This window comes from Triticum urartu, chromosome 1A, assembly GCF_056163025.1.
Source record: "Triticum urartu cultivar PI428250 chromosome 1A, HENAU_Tu73, whole genome shotgun sequence".
NCBI lineage: Eukaryota > Viridiplantae > Streptophyta > Magnoliopsida > Poales > Poaceae > Triticum > Triticum urartu.
In genome coordinates this window covers 569,965,655-569,985,426 of record NC_141873.1, presented here as the reverse complement: position 1 = coordinate 569,985,426, position 19,772 = coordinate 569,965,655, and the positions used below count along the sequence as shown (strand labels likewise).

Genomic DNA, 19,772 nt, shown 5'->3' with positions numbered 1-19,772 from the left:
TCCAAAGGGAGCTAACAAAGTGTGCAAGCTCCAGCGATCCATTTATGGACTGGTGCAAGCCTCTCGGAGTTGGAATAAATGTTTTGATAGTGTGATCAAAGCATTTGGTTTTATACAGACTTTCGGAGAAGCCTGTATTTACAAGAAAGTGAGTGGGAGCTCTGTAGCATTTCTGATATTATATGTGGATGACATATTGCTGATTGGAAATGATGTAGAATTTCTGGATAGCATAAAGGGATACTTGAATACAAGTTTTTCAATGAAAGACCTCGGTGAAGTTGCTTACATATTAGGCATTAAGATCTATAGAGATAGATCAAGACGCTTAATTGGACTTTCACAAAGCACATACCTTGACAAAATTTTGAAGAAGTTCAAAATGGATCAAGCAAAGAAAGGGTTCTTGCCTGTGTTACAAGGTGTGAAGTTGAGTAAGACTCAATGCCCGACCACTGCAGAAGATAGAGAGAATATGAAAGATGTTCCCTATGCATCAGCCATAGGATCTATCATGTATGCAATGCTGTGTACCAGACCTGATGTGTGCCTTGCTATAAGTTTAGCAGGGAGGTACCAAAGTAATCCAGGAGTGGATCACTGGACAGCGGTCAAGAACATCCTTAGATACCTGAAAAGGACTAAATATATGTTTCTCGTATATGGAGGTGACAAAGAGCTCACCGTAAAAGGTTACGTTGATGCAAGCTTTGACACTGATCCGAACGATTCTAAATCGCAAACCGGATACGTGTTTACATTAAACGGTGGAGCTGTCAGTTGGTGCAGTTCTAAACAAAGCGTCGTAGCGGGATCTACATGTGAAGCGGAGTACATAGCTGCTTCGGAAGCAGCGAACGAAGGAGTCTGGATGAAGGAGTTCATATCCGATCTAGGTGTCATACCTAGTGCATCGGGTCCAATGAAAATCTTTTGTGACAATACTGGTGCAATTGCCTTGGCAAAGGAATCCAGATTTCACAAAAGGACCAAACACATCAAGAGACGCTTCAATTCCATCCGGGATCTAGTCCAGGTGGGAGACATAGAGATTTGCAAGATACATACGGATCTGAATGTTGCAGACCCGTTGACTAAGCCTCTTCCACGAGCAAAACATGATCAGCACCAAGGCTCTATGGGTGTTAGAATCATTACAGTGTAATCTAGATTATTGACTCTAGTGCAAGTGGGAGACTGAAGGAAATATGCCCTAGAGGCAATAATAAAGTTATTATTTATTTCCTTATAATCATGATAAATGTTTATTATTCATGCTAGAATTGTATTAACCGGAAACATAATACATGTGTGAATACATAGACAAACAAAGTGTCACTAGTATGCCTCTACTTGACTAGCTCGTTAATCAAAGATGGTCATGTTTCCTGACTATGAACAATGAGTTGTTATTTGATTAACGAGGTCACATCATTAGTTGAATGATCTGATTGACATGACCCATTCCATTAGCTTAGCACCCGATCGTTTAGTATGTTGCTATTGCTTTCTTCATAACTTATACATGTTCCTATGACTATGAGATTATGCAACTCCCGTTTACCGGAGGAACACTTTGGGTGCTACCAAACGTCACAACGTAACTGAGTGATTATAAAGGAGCATTACAGGTGTCTCCAAAGATAGATGTTGGGTTGGCGTATTTCGAGATTAGGATTTGTCACTCCGATTGTCGGAGAGGTATCTCTGGGCCCTCTCGGTAATACACATCACATAAGCCTTGCAAGCATTACAACTAATATGGTAGTTGTGAGATGATGTATTACGGAACGAGTAAAGAGACTTGCCGGTAACGAGATTGAGCTAGGTATTGGATACCGACGATCGAATCTCGGGCAAGTAACATATCGATGACAAAGGGAACAACGTATGTTGTTATGCGGTCTGACCGATAAAGATCTTCGTAGAATATGTAGGAGCCAATATGGGCATCCAGGTCCCGCTATTGGTTATTGACCAGAGACGTGTCTCAGTCATGTCTACATTGTTCTCGAACCCGTAGGGTCCGCACGCTTAAGGTTACGATGACAATTATATTATGAGTTTATGCATTTTGATGTACCGAAGGTTGTTCGGAGTCCCGGATGTGATCACGGACATGACGAGGAGTCTCGAAATGGTCGAGACGTAAAGATTGATATATTGGAAGCCTATATTTGGATATCAGAAGTGTTCCGGGTGAAATCGGGATTTTACCGGGTTACCGGGAGGTTACCGGAACCCCCCGGGAACCATATGGGCCTTCGTGGGCCTTAGTGGAAAGGAGAAAGGGGCAGCCCAAGGTGGCTGCGCCACTTCCCCCTCCCCTAGTCCTATTAGGACTAGGAGAAGGTGGTCGACCCCCCTCTCCCTCTTTCCCCCTTTGGGGAATCCTAGTTGGAATAGGATTGGGGGGGAGTCCTACTCCCGGAAGGAGTAGGACTCCTCCTGCGCCCTCCTCCCTTGGCCGGCGCCCCCTCCCCCCTTGGCTCCTTTATATACTGAGGCAGAGGCACCCCAGAAACACACAAGTTGATCCACGTGATCTATTCCTTAGCCGTGTGCGGTGCCCCCTGCCACCATATTCCTCGATAATACTGTAGCGGAGTTTAGGCGAAGCCCTGCTGCTGTAGTTCATCAAGATCGTCACCACGCCGTCGTGCTGACGGAACTCTTCCCTGACACTTTGCTGGATCGGAGTCCGGGGATCGTCATCGAGCTGAACGTGTGCTCGAACTCGGAGGTGTCGTAGTTTCGGTGCTTGATCGGTTGGATCGTGAAGACGTACGACTACTTCCTCTACGTCGTGTCAGCGCTTCCGCAGTCGGTCTGCGTTGGGTACGTAGACAACACTCTCCCCCTCGTTGCTATGCATCACATGATCTTGCGTGTGCGTAGGAAATTTTTTGAAATTACTACGAAACCCGACACCCATACCTCGTGCCTTCCTCGTTCGTTGCTTTTGCGTAGACTCCAAGTCCTCTGGATCACGTTCGTTCAGAAAATCACGTTCCCGAAGGTTTCATTCCGTTTGATATTCTTTTTCTGCGAAACACTGAAACGGACAAAAAACAACAATTCTGGGGCTGGGCCTCCGGTTAATAGGTTAGTCCCAGAAGTGATATAAAAGTGTATAATAAAGCCCAATAATGTCCAAAACAGAATATAATATAGCATGTAACAATAAAAAATTATAGATACGTTGGAGACGTATCATCTGTCATGGCATTTTTCAGAAAAGTCCCTCTATTTCAGAGAATTCAACCCGCAGTCCTGTTTTAAGTCACAGCCGAACAGTTATTTTACATTTTTCAAAAAAAACCTTGATCTTTTAGGTAATTCATCCGCGGATCATATTTAAGTCAAACAAATGCTTTTCTATATTATCCATATCTTTTAAACCGTAACTCTGATTTGAACATATTATATATGATATTTGATTAGAAAAATACGTAGAATATGAATATGAGATTATTTTTACCTGTTAAGTATTTTTAAATATTATTTTGGAAGATACTTAAGTTAAACAAATGATTTTCTAAATTATACGTATCTTTTAAACCGTAACTCCGATTTTAACATGTTATATATAAAATTTGATTAGAAAAATCTGTGGAATATGAATACGATGTTAATTTTACTTGTTATTTTTAAAATATTGTTTTAGAATCAAACTTTAATTTATAGCGCATGATCCTTTTTCTTTCGTACCGGCGGCGATCCGCCTTAGGATTAACGATATTCAAACACGTGTTGTTTTGTTTTGTTTTGTTTTGTTTTGTGTGAACACCGAAGCCATCGCCGGCGAGGGTGAGAAGGAGGATAAGCGGCAACACAAATATAATGCCTCGCTAAAATAAAGGAGATGGACGTATTGTGGTCTTGAGTGATGGTTGTTGGGTTAAGGGCGTGTGTTATGTTTTCTCTCCCGTTGCAACGCACGGGCTCTTTCGCTAGTTTAAATTCAAAATCTAAACCAAACCAACTCCAACCGTGTTCAAATTTTAGGAAGTGTTATTAGGCAGTGAATGTGATTTATGGTTGCGGTTTGGAGGTTTAATTTGCAACTCAAATTTAGAAGCCTTTAATGAGAGAAGTTGAAAGTGAAGTTGGAATTTTTGGGAAGCTATGAATTGGCTTTTTGGAAGTGATCAAGAATTTAAGTTTCAGGTGAAACTTTCAAGCCATTATTAAAATAAAAATAACTCCATCACATAAACATTCATGCCATAAGTACTACAAACAAGGTAGATTTTCTTGAGTTGTTACACAGACCACCACTCCTTCCATCACAATTACCCGCAAAACCTCCATGGAAACCCAAAGTATTAGCCATTCCCTGCACCCGCTATTTAGAAATCTACGTTTCAACCACGTAAAGAGTAGCTCGGCAAAAAATCCTTCGTAAGGTTGTAAAGTTCCAGAATTGTCGCGACATTGCCAAGTCCGCGATGATTCCAACAAAGTGTATTCATTGTTCCTGACGGCCCTCCTCGAGGGAGGTTGCCGATTTTCAGATATACTAGCCTTGCTTGGTGATTGCCCCTTCTTCGCATGCTTACACTCTTTATGTAGCATGTGCTATGGCGGTGGAGGTAGCACCAGGCTAGCACCTACCTCGGTTATTGACACAGCTACCTTCTCACCCTACTTCCCCTTCATCTCGTCAACATGATTCCCTTGCATGACCCCTCTTGTTGTTGCATGTCAAGCTTCTGGGAAGTTTTCTTTTTTATACTGACTGTCCCCCCTCCATCCGGATGCTCAATACTCCCTCCGTCCCAAAATTCTTGTCTTATATTTGTCTAGATACGGATGTATCTAACACTAAAACGTAACTAGATACATCCGTATTTAGACAAATCTAAGACAAGAATTTTGGGACGGATGGAGTATGTTTTAGCAGACTCCATGTTGTATCTTTCAGCTCCTCTCTAGTAGCCAGATTGGCACCCGAGACGATCTCTTCCTGGGTGCGTAATGCCCACGCCCCGCTCTTCCACGTCCCCAACCCCATCCTTGCATAGAAGCAAACTGACCACCATGAGTTGCATATCCTATTGTAGCCCATTTTAGTAAATATTTTTTATATTCATGATTTTTTAAAATTCACAAACATTTTTTAAACTTCATGAACATTTGAAAATTCATGAGATTTTTTCAAATCGGCAAACATTTTTATCAATCCTTGAATTTTTTATTAAAAATCCACAAACTTTCTAAAATTCTTGAACTTTTTCCAAATTTACAGAATTTTTCCAAGTCTTGAACATTTTTCACGTTGGTGCAATTTTTAATTTATGAAAATTATTTTAAATATATATCTTTTTTGGTAAAAAAAACTCGCAGTCAGACTTTCCCTGAACCATTGGAAGCGTGTTTTTTCAAGGTTAGCGCATGGGAAAAAATAAAGGGGGTCAGGCCTGAGCTGTGCAACTGGGCCGTGGCCCGCTGATATAGCTATGGGGTGGGTGTGGCCCGTTCTCCGGCGTATTAATCCCGTTCGATCACAGAGCAAAAGCCCAAGAAAACAGCCAAAAAAAATAGGTCGTCTTCTTCCCGCTGCGTCCATCTTGTCGCTGTCCCCGGCGACGTTCTTGTCGAAGACCCCCGGAGACCCGCGGCGACGTTCTTGTCGACGCTCTTCCCGGAGACCCCCGGCTGCGTCCAAATCGAAAAAGGCAATGTAGTCTTCGATTCTGTTTCTTGGCCACCGTTTTCTTTCATTTTCTTGGAGTTCTTGTTCTGTAAAAATTTCACCCTACCTCTTTCCCAGTTCTTTCGGTTCTTGATTCGCTGCGCCTCTGCTTCAGTTATCTTCACGATGTCAATGGAGGGAGACAGGGAGGGAGCAGAGAGAGGGCGCCCTCGGCCTCGGTATGGCGGCCGCGAGGGGACAGCGGAGACGACGGCGCACCGGACGACGAGGCACCGTCGCAGCACCACCCGCGACCGCCGGGGCGCCGGGGCGGCCGCGTCCACGGACGGCCATGGGCTGCAGCACTGCGGCGGCGGCCACTTAATTGGCGAGTGGCCAAGAACAACTGACGCGTTCACGAGGGCCGGCGGCAACGTACTCGCCGTGGCATCGGGAACCGCGGGAGACAGCAGCACTCGCGGGCCCCAGCGCGGCGGTGCGGCTGCGCCGTCGAACGGGGGAGTCGCCTCCGATGAGCGGCTGATTGCCGGGCGCCGGCAGAATGGAGGCGCCGCTGCAGCCGGGCCACCTGCAACGACAGAACGACAGCAGAACTTCGTTCAAAAACTGGATCAACGTCAGCTAGGATTCGTCACCCGGCTAGGAGACGCACGGTTATTGAGGGGGAACATGTGCCTACAGGTATAGTTTGTCACTTCGCTGCTTTGATTCGTTCCCCTCGTTTCTGCAATTCATCAATGTGGCAATGTTCTGAACAATGAGATTATATTTCGTCTGAATTCTGATCAAGATTGCGCTGGTTTCATTTCTTTCCCTCGTTTCTGTATATTTATCAATGTGATAGTTAGATTATGCTTCTGATCAATGAGATTATGCGCGTCTGGATTCTAATCAAGATTGTGTGTACTGAATGTAGGAGGAATACAAAGCTTATCATTCAAAGTTTGCCACGAAGTTCAGGCAACTGCAAGTTTCTGAAGAAAGAGATATCAAGATGGTGTTCCAAGTTGACAGAATCCTCATTGCTTTGGCCAGATCAGGGCTCTGCATTGCCTTCAACAGGAGAAACGGCAAGCGTCTATGCGCTTTGAATAACCAAGTAGATCAGAAGATATTGTCTCTTCTCTGGAACAAAAATGCAAACTGGATTATATGCGTCTCACAGTTCACGCTCTCGAGGTCGATTGATATAAGATGCGCCAAAGTACCACTCGAGTAAGTTTTATTACTGTATTCATGAGCATCAGTATTACTCTTAAGTACTGCTTGTTGTTGTATTTCTGCAGAACTAAACAAGCAACATCACAAAACTTACAAGTTCAAAACAGTACTGTTGTTATACTGTTGAATGAAAGAAAACAACAGTAGAAGGACCAGCACAACAATAGTGTCGAAACATTGTTAGAGTAGCAGCTGTTAATGACAACGACAAAAAGATTCAACTAATCACAGGTGGAGCAAGTAGAGAGGGGCGTGGGCAGCTGCAGCAAGTAGAGGAACGGTGGAGCCTCGCTGTCAAGACGGCCCAAGTTACCTGTAGAGAAGGGGATATTCAGTAGAAATCAATATCAATATGATATTTCAGAACCAAACCTAGTTACAAGGCTGCAGTTTAACAGATATATATGGTGCTTTAAAAAGAACATAACATAAAACAGGATTGGAGGACAGAATGGTTGCATATTGGAAAGCTACCACATAAAACTTCTCCTGTGCATATATATGACATTGTTATGCCTCCTTTCTTATAATAGAACATTTAGCATTCTAACAAATATTTAGCATTCTATCAGCTACATAACTTGAAACAAAAGAATTGTGCATTTTGATCCTACCTGGTTTCATTTCTAGGTCTATAAGGATGGCGATCCGCGTGCCCCAACAGATAAGAATGTTTTCTGTATCTGAAATTACGAATCCGGAACATGTGAAATTATCTGCCGGTGCTGAAAAGGCAGTGGTATTTTCTAAAAAAACTAGGTACACATAAATTGAACACTTTCCAATATTTGTTTGTATTTTATTTATTTATTTATTTATTTATTGTTGTCTAATCTAATAAAATAAACAAACATTTTTCCCATCAGCGTTATGAGAATTTTTAGCACAAGGAACGGCAGTTTACTTCATCAGATCACAATGCCAGGCATGGAGTGCTACAATCTGAGGTACTAGTCTAGGCTTCAAAAGGCAGCATTTGTTTTCACTGTTGCATACTGACAACTTATATGTATTGCAGCAATAATATCTTAGTGACAAGCCACAGACCTGACCTGAAGGGCCTCTTTCCTATCCAAACACACTCTCTCAAAACCGGAGGCCTGACAGAAAGGTGTTATGTTCCTCTCAAGAATTACAGTGAAGTTATATTCATACAATCTATTTCAACTAAAGTGGTGCTACAAGAGGAAAATATGCGAGTCCGAATCACAGATGTAGGTTTATTACATACAAGTAACTAGATTTTATTATTATGAAACCTTGATCTCAACTTACAAGTGTTTGCTCCTCCTGAATTATGATCCAGCTCAAAGAAGAGCCTTCTGTGGCTAAATCAGTTGGTAAGAGTGATCCAAGGGGGATACACATCCTACAGACTGAAGATGAGCTACTATTATTGGTGAGATATAGAAATCAGGTTTCCTTGTTTGATGATAAGGGAGAACTGCTGAGGCGAATCAGGTTCCTGCCTTCATGGAGGCTACACTGTTATACAATCGACGAAGCATCCGATGTACTAATATCCTATTTGAGATCGCATGACACAAGAACAGGTATTATTTCATTCATTAGCTGCGGTTGATACAAGTTTATAATCTTCATTCTTCCAATCGTTTCGCCTGACTTAATAGGGGTATTATTCATTGCAGGTGAAAAGATTGGCAGAATGAAGATTATAAACCTAGCAAATGCGGCAACTATTACAGAAATTTCAGAAGATACAAATGCAGTTAGGGCAGTAGGTCTTCCGCAACAGAAGCCCATCAGAAGCTCAATAGCTGAAGCCTTAGCATATGTTGAAAGCATTTTTTATGAACAGGAATCTATGGAGATAATTACTGGGACAGCGAAGGGTCAGATACATGTCTGGGGAACTTAGTCAAACACTCTTGTGTATAAAACAAATAACATGTGAGCAGCTAAATGCTTGTAAAATTCCTAGTGGGAAGCTGATATTCTTTTCTGTAAAAAAGCAGTGCATATGCCTTGCAATGCCCCATTTTGCTACACATTATTTGCCTAACTTGCCTAAGGTTAGTTCAATACAAATGAAGCCACAAGTTGGCAAGCCAAAGGGAATCTTGTCACAGTGGTGTGGCAAAAAGCACATTGGCTAAGGTGACAAAAATCATTATTCGAGGCTACCAAATTTTCTACAAAATTAACTATTTGAGGTTACTAACTTCCTGTACATGTATAATAAGAAATAGGCAGTAAGCATATTACACATAACTGGGTACAACACTTGTACTAGAAATCATGTGAATGTATCAAGAGGAAGGTGAGGAAAAGTCACATGTAACTCGGCATTACCCAACTTAACCTATGCATTGATCATACCTCAGCAAGTCAGTTAACGACACAGGTTCAGACTCAACATTTATGGATCGCTGCATTGTTTCTAGCTTGTACTTATGCCTGCATACATGCGCCAGTAAGAATTAGCCGCTGCTTTGGGCAAGATGCATTCCTCTTTACTTGTTGGTTCCTGTGATAAATGGAAACCATCTTGAAAGCAACTACACATAGAAGAAGATTCAGATGCATAAACTGAAGCGAGCATGTATCAAGTACTATCAATATCAAATGTGAAATTATCATGTCCTATATCAATTACCTATGGGGAAACCCCAAGCTACTAGCCAACAAGCTATCTCATCTGAGTTGTGAGAAACAATTTTGAGAAAGAAAATATAGGTCGGAGCCTAGAGAACCAATAAACCACTCCATCCTTGGGATCCTGAAGAATAAGACATAAATAGAGTGTCACCAGAACTCAGATTTTTGTTTGTTTGTTTGTAGAAGAGGGATTTAGAGGATGAGAAGGGAAGATGGGTACCGCAATTACCAATCACTCGGGTGCGCATCCTCCCCTCCCCGTGTGTGGTATCAGGAAGAGGAGGTTCCGTCTGGCCGTGGGAAAAACTTGATCTTTGAGATCGGCAGTCGGTCGAGGCGGTAGGACACGATGGCGCCGGCGGTCAATCGAGAGGTGGCGCAGGCGGTCGATCGAGACGGTGGCGCTGACGGTAGATCTAGAGGTGGCGCCGGCTGTCGATCGAGAGGTGGCGCCGGCGGTGGATCGAGACGGCGGCGCCGACGGTCGATCGAGACGGTGGCGCCTGGAGATGAGAATACAGGGAGGCGCGTGAGACAGCACGGAGCAGTCTGGAGGAACGTAGGGAGGGAGGGAGTGGCGCAGTGGCGACTGGGGAGCGCCGGCGGCGAGATTCGGCGGCTTCGGGCAATATAGGGGTAGGACGGAAAGGAAGGAAGAGACGAACGCATGGGCTGTGGGCGGATAGCACATACTCCAGCAGTAAAGAGAGCAATTTGATTATTTATTTTTTTGATCAAATGAGGGCAATTTGAGTAAATGCCACATCTTTTCCGGGACTTTGCTGCTATCTCTACTCCTAATGTCTCAGTTGATAGTCTCCGCGGTTAATTTTCGTCCCACCTTCCCTGGGTTTTTTCGTCCTCCCTCCCACCTCCCAATTCCCCCGCAGTAACGATCCCACCTCCCACTTTCGTCGGTTTTTTTCATCGGGTTTTTATTCGCCCCTTCGATCCTATCTCCACCTCCATCCCGCCGCCACCTCCTGCCCCGTGCCGCCCGCCCCACACCGCCTCGACCGAGACCGCGCCCCTCCCCAAACGACGACGATGATGGAGGGCGCCGCCCAGCACCTGACCTACAGATTCGCCGGCTCCCCGCTCCTTGGGGCCAGCCCCTCCCCCGTGCCGGGTCGAGCATCGGCTTGGAGGCATACACACGAGCACGGGTTCGCTCGGTCCGTCCGGGTAGGGCGCCACCAACGGTCTTCTTCTCCGGCCATCCGTCGTCGGTGGCCATTCTTCCTGCTCCCGTGCCTCTTATTTGGATCGAGGTCGCGGTGGTAGTGGTTCGGCGGCGGTTGGGAGGGAGGCGGTGGCGGCGGTGGGAGCAGTAGCGACGGGTGGTGGGGTCCGGCAGCGGGTGGAGGGGCTGTGGCGCGGTGATGGGGAGCAGTAGGTCTGTGGCCGGACCAGAGCGGGCAGGGGGTTTCTTCCCGGATTGTTGATGAATATACTTGGGGATTCATGATTCTTGCACCCATGATGTGACGCGAGATTTGTTGGGATTTTGTCGAGGGAGATGGGGTGCGATTTGGGGGGATCACGCCTCGGATTCTCGGGGTCGCCGGGGATGTGGTGATTGAAGGAGGAGACGGTGGAGGGAGAGAGGGGGGAGGAAGGAGGAGGGGGAGGCTGCAGCTGCGAGGCTGCGATGGGAGACGTTGGGGATGCCCACTGGACGTTGGTGTCCTTCTCAACACAAACCCATGGAGTGCCCAACCCGGATTTCAAAGGGACTTGGCTGGTTCGATATTGCCAATTTCTTGGGTGCTGATTTTGAGTTGGTAAAAACCCTTGATTGATGCAAATCTTAATTTTATTTTAAGTGGCTGCAGGTTTATAATCTGGGTAGAGCAAATTGTTTTTGGTTGGCGATGACTGCACTCATATGGACATCCCTATGCTCCTTATATCTTGTTGGTTACCATTATTGTTGATTATTTCTCTTTTTGTTCTTTTCTGTTATCTAATAGGGAGTAATAGATATTCTCTTACTACATGTACATCTAAAGGACAAAGGAGCATGCCATCTATGATTAAACATGGGTTTTGTTTGAGATATAACGTTTCTAGCTGAATGTTGTTTCATACAATTAATCATTATTTCAGTTAGAGAGATTAAACCCAAATTTGTGTATGCATTGAATTGGAAATATCACAACTGCATCTTAATTGTCTGCTTAAATTCCACAGTAGAGACTTTGCCACCGATGACACACTATATGTGGATGCCACATCCTTTCTTCTGCACGCAGCGCATGGCATTCCGGTAAGCCTTGTACCGTTGAGATGCTTGACGAGGTGTGCAGCTGTACTTTAGTAAATTTGTGTGTTCGATTTGAGCGTTGCAGGTTCGTTTATGTGTGCTTCTCAGTATTGTACATGGAGGTACCATGAGGGGTGGTGACCCAGAACTTGCTGGCGCGGCGAAAGAGCCGGTTCCTGTGATCAGGATGCTGGAGGCTCTTGGGTCACAGCCCACATGTCTGCTGGAGGTATGTTTTATACCCTCATTCTGTTAGTAGATGCTCTTGTTGTACAGATACCATTCAGGCGGTGTCTTTGGTGAAACTTGTAGCTATGCTACTTGGCCCTACTATAGTACTACTCCTGTACCGTTCATGCATTAGGTTTTGTGAAGTTTCAGCTCAACCCTATGACATGTTCTTTGTTAGTATTTCCTTACATATTATCTGCATCATTCCCTAAGAAAAACATATTATGTGTGGTCTCTCCTTTTGGTGTCTAAAAAATTCATTATACTATCCTTTTCGGCCAAAACATTGAGGATCTCCACCAAATCATTATGTTGTCCTTTTCTCAAGGATCAGTGGCAAAATCAGTGAGAGATGTTCTCTCATCGGTCGAAGGAGCTAAGGGGGGATTCTAGATTGAGATCAAGTGAGAGGGGGTTGACGAGGAGAAAGCAGTCAGGCGGCGGCGGTGACTTGGAGCACAGTCCAGCGACGACGGCCGTTCGGGAGCAGGAGCGCGACGGCGGCTATTTGAGAGCAGGAGTGAGATAGCGGCTGGGCATCACGGGGTTCAGTGGTTGGAGAGGATAAGGGGGACGACAGTTGCACTCAGCACCATGGGACACCCAACGTGATTGGAGAGGATAAGGTTGATGGCTGATTTCTTTGTTCGCCTTTGTTGTGGTCAATGGTGTCGCATCCTTCTCGATCCCTTGCCATGAGGCAATAAATCGCAAAAGAGCGGACAACACCCTATGCTCCACCTTCCATGTACATGTATTCTTCTTCGGACCCTGAACCGAAGGCTTCTTCAGGTCCTTATCAAGGTACGGCTGATAGGTGGTTTCACCGCGGAGCTCCCTCGCTGTTAGTACAGCGACGCCTGATCGAACGTGCCGCAACTCATCACCTTGCAACGCCCTCCCACGGCTGCTTCTCTCTGATCTTGGTCAGATGTTCTGGTTGATGTGCAAGGAAATGAGAGGGCAAGCTAGGGGAATGGAATTAGAGAGACGATTGTAGAGCGGCATCGTTGTTGTCCCTGTTGCTTTATTATTTTCTTTCTCAAGTGGTTACTTTACCTTCATCAGTCCATCTTCACACTTTTGATTGTCTCAGCTTAGCTTGCAGTTCCAGCTTAGATTTGTTAGTTTTATGGGTTAGCCAGATTGTTCAAATGTCTGGTTGATTCACAATTTTCTCATCCTTTCACCGCTTGTGTTTATCAGGTCTAGACCAGTAGGGGGAAGAAGCCCCTACCGATCTCTATTCCTAATGTCTCAGTTGGTAGTCTTCGTTCCACGGTTAATTTTCGTCCCACCTCCTCTGGGTTTATTTCGTCCTCCCTCCCACCTCCCAATTCCCCCAGTAACGATCCCACCTCCCAGTTTTGTCGGTTTTTTCGTTGGGTTTTTATTCGTCCCCCTCCCACTGGTTTTATTATCGCTTCTGCCCGCCCACCGTCGCCATGGCTGTTCTGATGCATCTAATCCGTAAGCTTCCAGTCGCATCTCCATCTCTTGCAGATTGATTTACAACGACCTCTAATGATTTACAATTGCAGATCGATCTGCTGTAACATTGGCTGGGTGTTCTCTTCTTGACTCTACCAACACTGGCTGGGTGTTCTCTTCTCGACTCTACCAACACTCTGGAGTTACAAGCAATTACATCAGGTAGATATATCTATGTTATTTTTTTATTGCTTTGAGCTGCTTTGATTTTATTGGTAAACGGGGAGAGGCTGGTGAGCTGTCAGCACACCTTGGCCACAACTGATTTACAGAAAGACGAATAGACATGCAGACTAAGCTCCATAGCAAAGGGATTTTGGTAGTACATGCCAAGTTTTTGCTCACTGTTGAATAGTCTATATATAACTATTTATGCAATACTTGGACCATAGGAGCAATTCATTATGTATATTTTGCTGGGGATTGTGCCTTGCAGTCAATTTATAGAAGGGTAAGATGTATCGCAATATCTTTGACTTGCATTCTCTGTGATGTCAAGTAAGATAATAGAATATATGCTCTTTGAATTATCTTTTCTTTTTTTCGATGTCTCTGTCTTACTTATATAATCCAATTGGCATTCGCTATAGTTTCTGTTGATGAAACATTTGTTTTGTAATGTCAGGAGGTTCTGTTTGTGACTTTGCAATCAATATTCATAGATACGGTTCGTAGATCATGATATCTACACAATCTCAGTCTACTTCACGTGACTATATATTGTATTAATGGGTTGTGTCAGGGTTATCTTATCAACTACTGGGTTGTTGATCTACATTACGGTTTAATTCTTACACGAATTAATGTTGACTCGATTCCCTGTAGTAGGTTGAGAGGCTTCTTCTCTCATGATTTACTATAATTAGTTTGCATGGCTCCATGCTCCTCATGATTTCTTTGAGTTTTTCTGTAGGAGCTCAATCAAAAATCACCTAAGAAAAATATGTCGTTCTTCTCTACAAGGGTTGCATGTGGAATTTGAGGAGAATCTGTGCACCAGCATCCGACTCCTTGATGTTGCTCTGATCATATTGTGTAAATATATTTCTAATAAAGCAATCGCCCGATGGTGTACATGTTAGAAATAACAAGATGTAATCATCAAGTGTGAGAGATGGTGGCAACATCATGATGGGATGGTATGTACTGTTGTGCTCATCAATAGGTTAGTCTTTCATTCTCTTGCAGCCAGTATGTTTTTTGTTATGCAAACAACTAGGAAATATCTAATTTCTATGTACGTCCAAATATATATAAGCCCTTGTCCCATTGATTCACTTACAAGGTTGCTACAACATGCTAAGTAAGCATCCAATTATTTACCCTATTTTTTGTATCAATCCGAGAAAGACGAGAACGATGGCTGGAAGGCAGGGCGTTGTTGGATGGAAGGGAGAGTGAGAGAGACAGGAGGGGCATGAGGTGACAAGTTCAGTGGGGTTGCCGAGGAGGTTTGAGGGAGACAGGCCGCCATTAAGATTTTTATATCCGCTGGCATGCGCGCTTGCTTGCTGATGTGCGCGTGTGGCTGTTGCTGCTGCGCATGTGTGCGTGGTATGCCATTCCCGCTGTGTATCGCTGTGACGCTATGTGCTTGCTGTTGCTGCTGCTCAGCGTGTGTGTGCGGTTGTGCCGTTGCTATCGCGTTGTCTGGTAAAACCGCCATGCACTTCTTTTTCTTGTGCTGAACAATTCATGATCACTATACTACTGAACTCTTTCTTGAACAGAAGCCACATGAACTTAGTTTGAGCTCTTATGTTGTTAAATGAAGCATGATTTTTAGTAAGCTGGACAATATTTTTGATTTCCTCACTTAATAGGAAATTTTCAGTTCTGTTTGTATTGTTCCAATCAGTTGTTTTTACACTACTATGTAATCAGCACGCTTATATATCAAGTGATTATAATATCTTCATTATTTCTGTCATGACTTTCCTTTCTCATATTACTGATCCATGGTCTCCCTGTAGATTTCAATGCTGACTTGAATCCTGTTAGGAGTTGATCAAGATAATCCGATGTGTTGTGATGCAATCACTAATTAATTTGAGAGAGAACAGTGTGGAATCAGAAGAAACGAGATGTGACCGTTAAGTTTGAGAGATGGCAAGAGAATGTGATATGTAGTCCTCTATATGCACCAATAACGCATTCACTTTTCACGCTTCTATGGTTGGTTCATATGTGGTTATCGAAGCAGGATAAGTTCTTGAGAAGGACTCTAATTGCTATGGACACCAAGATTTCAGATGTCGCTCCCTATTGCGTATTGCCGTTGACACTGGACTTGCTATCCAGCAAGAGGGACATTGGGATCATTGTTCATCTAGAGAAGTTAGTGCCAAATCTATGTCAAAATATTGGGATATTAATGATTGGAGGTGATGTTTTTCTCTTCCATGCCTAAATTGTCTTTAGTATAAATCCATATAAAGAAAACTGTAGTGTTCCAACTATTGAAGCACAATTGTTAAATTAATTAATTTTAGTTATGTTATAGTTTGAGCTGAGGGCTTGTAGCGACCAGACCTCAAACAGTCTGATCTCTGTGCTTAGGTGTCATCCCTGGATCAGTAATGCTGACACCACACAGTACTTCGAAGGATTTATAACAGAGTAGCAATCACACACTTATTACATCGAATGTCTCAAAAGAGAACTTATTACAATAAATATGGCTTAAGGCCATCTAATAACGATAACAGCGGAAGGCTTGGAAGATAAGCGAGTCCATCAACTCCAACGGCATCACTGAGTATAGAACCACGACCTAATAGGCACCTTACTCGTCATCTGAAAAGTCTGCAACATGAAACGTTGCAGCCCGAAAACGGGTCAACACATGGAATATGCTGGCAATGTAATACATAGAGAGTAATGAATGATAAAACCTATACTACATGCATATATGGCTGGTGGAAAGCTCTATGGTTACAGTTTTGCGTAAAGCCAATTTTTCCCTACTGCAAAGGAATAAATTTATTTAACTATCATGGTGGTTGTTAAACATTGAGAATGGTAGACAGCATCCTCAATCCCAATTAAAGTAATCATCATTAAACCCAACGACATTAATTTAGAGTAACATGATGAGATTCACATGATATCCAAGTACTAGATACTCAAAATGTCCATAACCGGGGACACGGCTAACCATGATTAGTTTGTACACTCTGCAGAGGTTTGCGCACTTTTCCCCACAAGACTCGATCGCCTTCGTTGGATTTCTCGCACTACATGGTGTTTGAGAAACGGATGACCGAGACATAGTCTTTCAGAAGTGCTAGCACCTTACGATGTGATAGACCGTACCACCTACATCCCCTACATCTGCTAGTCTACCACTGTAAGAGTTCGCACGACTTAGTCAACTATGGGCTTGCGGCTGCACACGGAAGTTTCTAGTATGAATAATCTCATGATCCCTTTGAGCCTGGGTGGCGGTCCATGAAGAAAAAAACAACAGGCAATCCTGGAATACTTAGGTACCTCAATCCACCCAGATGTGTGTTTAAGTTGCCACCTTAGGTAAACCATTAATTTAACAATCTCACATCTGTCATGGATATCACTCACCCAATCCACGTCTACTAGCATAGCATGGCATAATAAGCAAACGTAGAAGTAACTCCCAAAGGTTTGATAATAAAAGCAGGTAATAGGTACTACCTCAACTACATCCCATCCCACAATTTGATTAGATCCTAATCATGCAATGTTTGAGGATTGATCTAATGCAGTAAAACTGGGTAGTAAAAGAGGTATGATCAAAGTGTTACTTCCCTTGCTGATGATCCGCGAAACCTAGAGATTCGAAGTAACAGGCGGCGCACTCCGGGTATTATATCGCAGACAAACAAACAAGCATACAATAAGTACTCATCTAATGCACAGGTAAAACTCAAATAAGAGATCTAACCAGAAAGTTCAACTTAAGAACTCCGGTTTGCAAAAAGAATCAAATCGAACGAAGCAACGAAAGTCAAAGGGCAAAAGAAAACAACTTCGTTTTACTAATCTGGACCTAAGTCAAATTTTACAGAAGCAAAAACTTGTTTGAGTTGATTAAACGGATAGAGGGTTTCGAGACGAAACTCCAGGCGTTTGAATCGCCTGATTCCGATAAACGAGCGAAAAGTTATACTAAAACGAAAATCGGATCAGAAATCGCGATCAGAAATAATCGCGGAAAAATCCGAGAAAAAGAAAAACGACGAACGGATTAACGAACGAACGTTCGTTAACCGGATCTAAACGACGAATTCGTTCGTTAAAATGAACGAACGAGCGAACGCTCGCAATTTAACCTAAACTGAAAAAACTGATCTAAATAAAAAAACGGAAACTAAAAAAACCGACGAAAAACCGACGGAAAAACTGAACGGTTTTTCTAAAAAAACGGCGGCGCGGATTTTGAGGCGAACCTCGGGCGGCGGGCGGCGCGGCTAGCGGCGCGGGCGGCGGCGGCGGGTGCGGGGCGGGGCTGGGGCTAGGGTTTGGCCCGGGGGTGGGCCGGATTATAAAGGCTAGTCGGGCCGGAGTCCCGGTCGGACACGGCCCGTAGGTCGGTGGCGCGTTTTTTTAAATAATAACCGTAGAAGAAAAATAAAAAGAAATACTAAACGGACTCCAAAAATCCCGAAATAAATTTTCCCAGACTTCTAAAATCAAGCCGGACAAAGTGAACATTTATTTGGGGCCTAAATGCAATTTTGAAAAACACATATTTTTCCTAAATTCAAATAAAATAGCGAAAAACTCCGAAATAAAATCTTATTTGATTTTTTATTAAATCCTCAATATTTCTTTATTTTGGGAAAGTCATTTTATTCCCTCTCTCATATTTTTGTAATATAAATAATTGATGATAAAATAAATAAAATCAAAAGATCCTATTCTTAAAATTTGAGAAAACTCAAATATGAAAAGAACGAAATCCCCAACTCTCTCCGTGGGTCCTTCAGTTGCGTAGAATTTTCTAGGATCGGAACCAAAAGCAAATAAAATATGATATGCAATGATGATCTAATGTATAACATTCCAAATTGAAAATTTGGAATGTTACAAACGTACCCCCCTTAAGATGAATCTCGCCCTCGAGATTCGGGCTGGCTAGAAAATAGGTGAGGGTGGTCTTTCAGCAAATCCTCCTCTCGTTCCCAGGTGGATTCATCCTCCGTGTGGTGACTCCACTGAACTTTGCAAAACTTGATAACCTTGCTGCGGGTGACTCGGCTGGCAAACTCGAGAATCTTAACTGGTTTCTCCTCATAGGTCAAATTGTTATCCAAATGAATTGCTTCCAATGGCATTGTATCTCTCAACGGTTTGTCAGCCATCTCCGCATGGCACTTCTTCAACTGAGAAACGTGGAATACATCATGAACTCCTGACAATCCTTCGGGCAATTCCAACTTGTAGGCCACTTCTCCCATACGCTCCAAAACTCGGTATGGTCCTACAAAACGTGGCGCTAACTTTCCCTTAACTCCAAAACGCTTAATTCCTCGAAGTGGAGATACTTGAAGATAAACTCTGTCTCCGACTTCGTAAACTGTCTCCTTGCGCTTAGAATCTGCGTAGCTCTTCTGCCTGGACTGTGCTACCTTGAGCCTACCGCGAATCAACTTCACCTTCTGTTCAGACTCTTTAATCAAGGTAGGTGCAAACAACTGGCGGTCTCCATCTTCGTCCCACGACAACGGTGTCCTGCACCTCCTTCCATACAAGGCTTCGAAAGGGGCCATCTTCAAACTGGTTTGATAGCTATTGTTGTAAGAGAACTCTGCATATGGTAAATTATCGTCCCAACTAGATCCGTAATCTAGCGCACAAGCTCTCAGCATATCCTCCAAAATCTGGTTGACTCTCTCGGTCTGTCCATCCGTCTATGGATGAAAAGCTGTACTGAACTCTAGCCTGGTACCCAAAGTTTTGTGCAACTGCTTCCAGAACTTTGAGGTAAACTGGGTTCCTCTATCTGATACGATACTCCTCGGAACTCCATGCAGGCATACGATCCTGGTCATGTATACCTTTGCCAACTTAGCACTAGTGTAAGTGGTCTTTACTGGATGAAATGAGCTACCTTCGTCAACCGATCAACTACAACCCAAATCGAGTCATAGCCTGAACGAGTCCTGGGTAATCCCGTGATAAAATCCATGCCTAACTTATCCCATTCCATTCGGGTATCGGCAATGGCTGTAGCAATCCTGCTGGCTTCTGATGCTCTGCCTTTACTCTTTGACATACATCACAAACTGCTACATACTCCGCAAT

At 43.7% G+C, this 19,772-nt stretch overlaps 2 long non-coding RNA genes across 8 annotated transcripts; one reads left to right on the top strand and one right to left on the bottom strand.

Moving 5' to 3' along the window:
• Positions 1-6,864: 6,864 nt before the first annotated feature.
• Positions 6,865-10,275, bottom strand: LOC147992864 (uncharacterized). 3 transcript variants are annotated; one of them, XR_015609789.1, is made up of 4 exons: positions 9,720-10,275; positions 9,498-9,620; positions 7,495-9,399; positions 6,865-7,193 (listed from the first exon to the last, which is right to left on the bottom strand). It is a non-coding gene; the product is annotated as an uncharacterized LOC147992864 (long non-coding RNA). The 3 variants fall into 3 exon arrangements; XR_015609787.1 differs by having other exon boundaries at positions 6,865-9,399; positions 9,720-10,259; XR_015609788.1 differs by having other exon boundaries at positions 6,865-9,399; positions 9,729-10,258.
• Positions 10,276-10,481: 206 nt separating this feature from the next.
• On the top strand, positions 10,482-16,009 carry LOC125530426 (uncharacterized). Of its 5 annotated transcripts, none has more exons than XR_015609784.1 (4): positions 10,482-11,768; positions 13,538-13,649; positions 14,401-14,626; positions 15,461-16,009. It is a non-coding gene; the product is annotated as an uncharacterized LOC125530426 (long non-coding RNA). The 5 variants fall into 5 exon arrangements; XR_015609782.1 differs by having other exon boundaries at positions 14,401-14,652; positions 15,461-16,002; XR_015609786.1 differs by lacking the exon at positions 15,461-16,009 and having other exon boundaries at positions 10,482-11,283; positions 11,693-11,768; positions 14,401-14,764.
• The last annotated feature ends 3,763 nt before the right edge of the window (positions 16,010-19,772 follow it).